Below are 7,996 nucleotides of genomic sequence, written 5' to 3'. Positions count from 1 at the left end.
GCCACTTCAGTCGTGCTCCTCATTTCTCGAATGGAAAAAAAGTATCTTCTTTCTGGGAACATGCTAAACCAGAAATTCTTATGTTCGTGATTCTTCATCCACCGATGCAGAAAATCTTCCAGTTTTCCATTCTCATATGAGGCAGGAAAGTTTATGGGCAACAGGTCGGCACGAAGTGATTGATCATGTTCAAACATGAACCTTTCGCTCGTTGGGGACGGTTTACAAATCATCAAATTCCCACAAATAGAATGAGAAGTGGGTCCATGTAAATGATCGAGACCTCGCAAACAACAACGTTCCTTCCCCATATGGAGTTTGGGACCCAAGGGCAATCGTTGAGTGAACTGTATCTTATTCGTATTAGTTAACCTAAGCCGCACCATTATTGCAGGGGTGGGGCTCGGCCTCCGAACCGTACGTGGGACGAGTTTCTGCCTCATACAGCTCGGGCCGAAGACCGGGGAAGTTGAGGAGAGATGGGGAGACCCAACTGCTGCCGGTCGGGACGGACAGGAAAGGGGGCGGGGATAAGCTTGTGAAGAAGCAAGCTTATTGCCCCACCCCCCAAAAACAAACCGACCCAGCAAGAAAACATATGCGCTTTAGCAACAAAGCGCTCATCCCTTGCTTGCTGCTTCGCGTTCTTTCTATTCCATCCCAGTCCATTCCGGGATAGGCGGCTAATAGAATCTAATATGTGTAGTAGTCGTCGTCTGACCAATCGGCTCGGACACCAGACCACTTGTGCCCGCCCATTCTGTCTCACCCTAAATGGAATGGCTCTCTTAGTTACGCTGTGCCCCGACCCGAGTCCCCACGTCCGCTTTTATCCGCCCGCAACCCGGCCAACACAACATTAGGGCCGTCCCCCCCATTCTATGCTAACCCGGGCCGGGGCTCGCTTTTTGGGAAGCCCGTTCCCACCGCGCTCACGGCCCGGCTGGCCTGCCAGCGGTAGTGGGAATTCTCCCGTTCCCTGGTCAAAAAAGGGTTGGTTGGATGCGGGATCTACTCCACGAGGAGCGGTACGGACGTAGATGATATCATCACGACCTCTCTTTGCGTACCGCTAGGGATGCTTAACGCCACTTCGCCAACTGGCATTACCTGCGCTTTCATGTCTCTCAGTGTGGTCAGCACTGGGTGTTTCCGAGCAGCGAGGCTTACACCCATTCGCATTAATTCATCCAAAGTTCCTTACCCTTATGCACGAATTTTGGAATAAGCCATCTTCCTATCAAGGTTAAGGAGTCAACTGAGCATCTCAGCGGCGGGATTGAATACCCGGATCGAATCAGAGTTCACGCCGCCCGCCATGAACAAATAGAATAGGAGGCGTGGGCCACAGGTCGCACATAAGCCATCGGGTCGCACGACAGAAGAACACCCAACATAAAGATGCACACTCCTCCATGTGAAATAGAAAGATTCATCTTCACCTTTTTGTAGTAGTCGTGACCAATAGCCATCAGCAGTCGGCTCGTTGGTAAGGCGAGAGCTTCAAGCCCGCTTTCTGGTGGCACACCCCCCAAACAAGCACCACTCGACGAGGGGGGGGGCGGGGAAAGCTACAGGCCCAAAACCTTCGACCCTTCTTTCTATATGGGGGTGACCGGGGCACCTCATCTTGTCATTTTGTTGCTCATTCCCCTTAGGCCGAAGTGTTTGGCCTTTACTTCGGAGCGCCCGCTCACGCTTCGCTGACCTATCGCGTGGTAAAGAGAAGAGAGTACGAAAGAATTGTAAACAGAGCAGACCGCAGAAAGATTCTAAATATGACAAGTCCCCCATGGATTCGATAATAAGGAAATGAAGAACGGGAACGAAACGAAATAAAGCATTTCTAGCGGATGAGATTCTCTCCATTTTGTCTGGTAATAGAATAGGGCGGCTTGCTTTGACCAACACTCCACTTTTTGCTCTGTCCATGGAGCGTATGAATTTCCTTAAATGTAGATAGACCAAAAAAGGGAATAAAGGGATAGGAATAGGAATTATAGTACCATTGGAAGAAGAGGCACCAGTGGGAACATCTCTACTGACGAACCATTTCAATAGTACGGGTGCTGCCGTGCCACGGGGCACGACCATGGAAGTAATGAAAAAGAAGAAGTTCTGTAGTTGGACCATCTGCTCTATCCGTTCGATTTGAGCTTCTCCAGAGAAGATGAGACGCTAAACATGAAAGTGTTTGCAACGCATACCGAAAAAGGGTACCTATGTTGCCGACCATTAATGACTAGTTCGAAGACCAGGAGCAGGGGCACGTGCCAAGAAAGATTTGTTACTTTCCCTATGGTTTTCGAACGTTTTCAATAAAACCTTCTCGTAGAAGTATTTTCACAAAGTTTTCGGTAATATTAGTAGATGCTATTCGAACCATTCCTTTTATTAAGATTCGAATTCTTATTCTTATTATTATCTAATTATTCTTTTTTTTTCATGTATATGCGTCAGACACAATCTACTAATTGATCTATATTCTGATACCCTACTATATCATAGTCTCTACTACTAGTATTCTTAATACGTCAGGAGCTCATGAGACTCTTTTAGTGAAATTCATAAGTCTCAATTCCCGAGCGATCGCACCAAAAACTCGAGTTCCTTTTGGATTTCCTTCTTGATCAATGACAACCGTCATCATATCGTATTATCATACCGTTGTCACGTTTGAGTTCTTTACATGTACGTACAATTACAGCTCGTCTTACTTCTGTCTGATCTTTCTAGAGGCATTTTGGGCACTGCTTCTTTGATTACAGCAACAATAACGTCACCAATATGAGCATATCAGTGATTACCAGCTCCTAAGATTCGAATACATATCAATTCGATAGCCCCACTCCGTTGTTATCCGCTACATTCAAAAGGGTCTGAGTGAGATGGATCTTGGAAGTCTGGTTTTTGATTGGATAGTGATCTCGGGCACGAGTGGTTGATCTTCGCGGGCCGTGAATGGCCATGGAAAGGAGTATTGATGTCAATATGTTCGATCGAGAAGATTGGACGATGAAAGACGGATCCTTTGTGGTTTGAATAATAGGCTGTGGTCTCGATATTGGGCTATGGGCTGATTGCTTTCTGTATGAGCCTCTTGTGATTGGGCTCTCGTGGGCGGATTACCCGATGTGTACTCATCTTCCAACAAAGAGGAGAAGACATAACCAGAAGAATTGTGAGAAATAAGTTAATTTATCAAGTTGAGGCATTTCGATTTGGATTTCAAATAAGAAAGAAAAGACTCCTGCGCCCTCGAGAGCATTCTCTTTCACTTGCATTTCTTCCTGAAGTTGGCTCGAAGACCTGTCCAGCCTTGATTTTCCTAGTTATTACTCGAGCGCGTTGAGGCAACTCTGAACTAAGCTCAGGGGAGGGGTAGTAGGTATGCTTCAAACCCTCCGACACCTTGAAGAATGATGGCACTAGATCGGGAAAGATGAATGACCAATGAGGACAGGACAATGGGGGAAGTTGGTAATAGAGAATCCTCCCTTCTTCTTTGCTTTCTTGCCTGAAAAAATCCAAAACTAACCATTGGAACCTCATGGGCTACCGAGTTAGGAGATTCATTTTCTTTATTACTTTTACTTTTTTTACTAAGTTATTCTAAAAGATAAGAGCTAACCGACCATCCTGATTGAATGTTTGAGTACTCGGAGTCTCTCGTAAGTATGGAAAGAAAGTCTCTTCTTTCCACAACTCCTAAATTTCCCATCAGCCTATCCAATCTAATTCCAGACAGAGTCAGTAGACCTTACTTTAGTGTAGGTAGTGTCAGATAATTAGGAAGTCTTGATAGTCTTTCGTATAATTTCTTCTTCAATCCTAGGAGCAAAAAAGGAATGTCCTTTAGGGACCTTTGGATAAAAAGATTTCCGACCTCTTACTTTTGTAGTTATGAATTGCGGAATAGAATCAATTATGAAATTCATAAGTATATATCCCTCATCCCTATTGGTATCTGTTTGGGCCACTACCCAGAACCCTGACAGAGCCCTATTTTTAAGAAGAAATTGACAGTCTTTTTTAGAACTAGAACTATGGTAAAATCCAGTATTGACAGGCCTAGTTCTTTTCCTTTGCTTATGCAGGGCAAGAATTTGTCGAGTTCAATCAGTACAATAAGAAATCCTAAGTATTTTTTTGGTCAGGCGACACCCAGATTTGAACTGGGGATAAAGGATTTGCAGTCCCCTGCCTTACCGCTTGGCCATGCCGCCAAATCCGATCCAAAATAGAGCAAAATCTTATTCATCCACATTATTTTACTAATTTTTATTCGTAGGAGGGGATTATTAAACCCTTTTTGATTTTTTTAGATCGTTGAATCCCTTTGTACTTATCCCTTTCCAATCCCTTTTAATAAATTCATTCCTGTTTTTTATTGGACCCAGTTTTATTCTCTTCGATTGATTGTATCTCAAAACACACATTTCTTAAATACCTTCTCTTTCTATTGAAAAGAGAAAGGATTTCTAGTCACAGCAAATTTAGGAAAAATTGGAACCATTAACTATATTATTTGTTCTTATTTGTTATTTTTATAAATTCTATTTTTTAGTAGTGAACGGTTCTAAAATGGGTATTGTATCCCAAATAGTGTTTCCTTAATGGCATAACAAAATCAAATTGATTTACGGCTAATCAGTATCAATTAAAAAAAAGAGAATTATGATATTCATATAGTGTGACCTGACCCCTGTTGCTCCAAGTGAAATTCTTTCTAGGGTTCTTAAAGATATTCTCCATTTTTCCCCTTTCCCTACAATAAAGTATAGTCTGAAGGCTAGCACGCACCATTCCTCGCTTATGATAATCTAAGGCCAAAAAGAAAGAAGGCTCACACCATAATAATACATACCCTTTTTCCTCGATCGTCAAGGTCGTGGATTTGGATCGATTTCGGTTTTACGGGCTTCATACATTGTTAAGAAAAGTACTCAGCATTGGAAAGCATCATGTTCTGGCCACACACAAAAGAAGTCGGTGGAAGGTATGGAATTTCTCGGCTGAAGGTCAGAAAGAAAGCAATCGCCAGTTCTCTCGGTTCCAGCAATGAGTCTTTTCTCTGAGAATTAAGGAAAACAAACTAACCTTGTCTGTCTATGTTCACCTTGACATGAAAGACTCTTTTCCTAACCTAACTGTTCTACCTGGCTAGTTCACTTCACTTTTCAAGGGATCCTGGATTGGAGTTCACTTGTCTATGAGTGTCCGAACAGCTTCAGATCCTTCCAAGGCGCAGGGGTTCTCTCTCCATTCACTTTGAGCTGGGTTTCTTGTGATCTTTTTAGTAGTTTTTTCGTCCCATTTTTTGGTAAATTAAGTCTTACACAGCTGTCCCCAAGGATGTCCATTCCATTCGGCAGGGACTCCATCTTGCATTCGATCTCCCTCCTTTCCCTGAAAGAGTCGAGGTCTCTCTGGACTTCTCTTTTGCCTCTCTACCAGATTCAGAAAAAGGGAGGAAGAGGGCCTCTCGACGGGAGTGATTCCCCGAAAAGAGATCGTTCCCAGCATCCTCGAGTTCGTAATCAAACTCACCTTCATCCACCTTTCATGGACTGGCGCGGGCAAGCGCCGATGTCTGGAGCAGGAGATGGAAGCTTGGGTTGAGGAGGCTATCAACGAGTCATCAAAGGCGATAGATTGGTTATATTCAGATTCGTTTGATTTTGATTTTCTTTTTTTTGTTGCCTGGTTCGGTCTCTCCGAGTAGAATAAGTGGGTCCTTCTTCTTTTTCCTGAATGATGAAGGTCGAAACTGAAGATCGAATCAAGCGGAGTCTCGATTCCTATGTTCGTACCAACTCAAATGATTGATGAATTGGATCTTGAGTATGCTCACTTCGCTACTCAGCAAGGGTGAAAGAATGACAAAGAGACTGACATCACAGAGGATGGGAAGGACCCAATCGCCTGCCTCTTTCTTGGTCCACCCCCCCCTGGTGGGTACTTTATAGCTCACAACACGAGATAGGCAGATATGTGACATAGAAAAATTGCTTTCATTGACAACAAGACTCTCTTCCTGATTGGGATTGGTCTGTGCAGGATCTCCTTCCCTATGAGACTCTTGCTTCCCTTTGAAAGAGGCAGACCCCTACTTCAATTGTCATCTGACGCCTCTACCCGCCCTTGGTGTTCGTAGATCGGTTTTGCCAGTTAGGGTTTGTGTGGTGGGTTTCGATGATCTCGAGTAGCTCCTCACTTGGATGAGGAGTGGGGAAAGAAGATTGCGGGAGAGATCGATGAAGAAGTGGAACTAAAGGATACTATAACCAAAGCTTAAAATGGGGGGGATGAGGCTGATGTTGAGCCGGGTGATGAAGCAACTTCTCCGCAGCAAGAAGCCTAGTGAGCGGTTGACATGGCGGAAGGTCGTTCTACCTTTCCCTGTGCCAACAAAGCAGGCATACTTGATTGACTCTTTGGGGCTCGTGAGAGACATTCATATTACTGCGTTCTGTGATCGTAGATCATCAGGATTCATCATTGTATATCCGAGATCTGAAAGTGTGGCAAATGGATTCGAAGGCATGGAAAGAGGCCGCCCTCGTGCAAGACTTCTTTATTCTCCCGATTTCCCTCCTCCAGTTGGATTGACACGAAAGTCCAGTGATAACGTTGAAGTACTTTAAAGAGGCCCTTTCAGCCTCCGCTTTATCATAGGAAGAAGAAGAGTAATCTAGTTTAGGGGTAAGTGCCCTTTTGTTGCCAATATCTAGAGTCCTGTTGTGTCGATAGAGCTCGGAAAACTCCTCTTTTAGTGATGGATTCTAGTAGCCCTATGCCTAGATTGCACAAGAAGTACTCCGCTTCTATATTGGAAAACACTGTGTTTGAGCTTCTGAAAAGAAATGAAGCTGTTACCTGATCCAAGCAGATAAGATGCTCACGGCCTGTCCTGAGCACTACGGAGATATTTCTTGATCCACATGAGAGTCAGCTCCCTACACCTACACCGGATTATGTCAATGAGAGCTTGCCAATAGAGATACTTCTGACTTAGAGGCACCGGAGTTGGCCAACTCAAATTGCATTGACAGCGAACCCTTGGTAGATGATTCAGAGCAAGATCAGATTCTTGATGATTTTTCCCTTTGTTTGATCGAGCGATGCCGAATCTTTATAGCGCATTTCCACCTATCCATGCTTTACGACTTGTCGCCATGAAGCACATGCCTGCGAAACCTTCTTATTCTACAGAATAAATAATAAAGTACTTAGAATGAATGGACTAAAGATCCACTTTTCAAAAGGGACGGCTCCACCTACATGTGAAGATCTTTCAAGCGAAAATAATGGGTAGCCATGAGAAATCTCGATCGGCGACTCTGATACCATGATATCATTGGTCGAAGAATTCCTTGCCTCGCGGGACACGTAAAGAGACCTACCCACCACCCTTGTGCGTGCGAACCTAACAAGAGATGCTGATGCCAGCTACACCGTGCTTTCTTTCCGACCGACCTGACGTACCGAGGAGAAGAAGGAATGGTTGTATGCATGCGCCGGACGCCTATCAAAAAGTAAAAGAAACCATGGATGGGGAGAAAGAAATCCCTACTTACTTGACAGGTTTCCGGGTCTCAGAAACATAGAAAGGATTTCACAAATAGGATAAATGTCCAGTGAGGACATCTCCTTGCTTGCTTTTTCATTGACTGATTCTAGTGGCTGGCCCAGTGAGAGAATTACCAGTGTCTGTCATTAGACTTTATCTTTCCACGGTGAACTCCTTTGTTGTTGAAAATCGGCTGGCTGGATTGACCTTTGGGATTGAGTCACTCGTACATTGAATCAGAGTATTTCGTATAACTCTTACTTAACAGACTTAGTGGACTGATTGATTGTTTCTTAGTTAGGAGTTTCTATTCCTCCTAGCTTGCGAAATTCCCCTCTGCACTTGCAGCTTTAATAAGAAGTAGTAGATGGGAGTAAGGGCTCGGCTGGTGAGTAGTAGGAGTAAGGGCCCGACTAGTGAGAA

At 44.2% G+C, this 7,996-nt stretch overlaps 1 non-coding gene and 1 pseudogene across 1 annotated transcript; both read right to left on the bottom strand.

The window, feature by feature from the left end:
* Positions 1–424: 424 nt before the first annotated feature.
* Positions 425–3,349, bottom strand: LOC123172436 (cytochrome c biogenesis CcmF C-terminal-like mitochondrial protein; annotated as a pseudogene).
* An 806-nt stretch (positions 3,350–4,155) lies between these two features.
* On the bottom strand, positions 4,156–4,226 carry TRNAC-GCA (transfer RNA cysteine (anticodon GCA)). Its single transcript has one exon. It is a non-coding gene; the product is annotated as a tRNA-Cys (tRNA).
* Between the last annotated feature and the right edge of the window lie 3,770 nt (positions 4,227–7,996).

Source organism: Triticum aestivum, unplaced genomic scaffold (genome assembly GCF_018294505.1).
Source record: "Triticum aestivum cultivar Chinese Spring unplaced genomic scaffold, IWGSC CS RefSeq v2.1 scaffold162887-5, whole genome shotgun sequence".
Classification (NCBI taxonomy): Eukaryota; Viridiplantae; Streptophyta; class Magnoliopsida; order Poales; family Poaceae; genus Triticum; species Triticum aestivum.
This window is presented reverse-complemented; position numbering and strand designations above follow the sequence as displayed.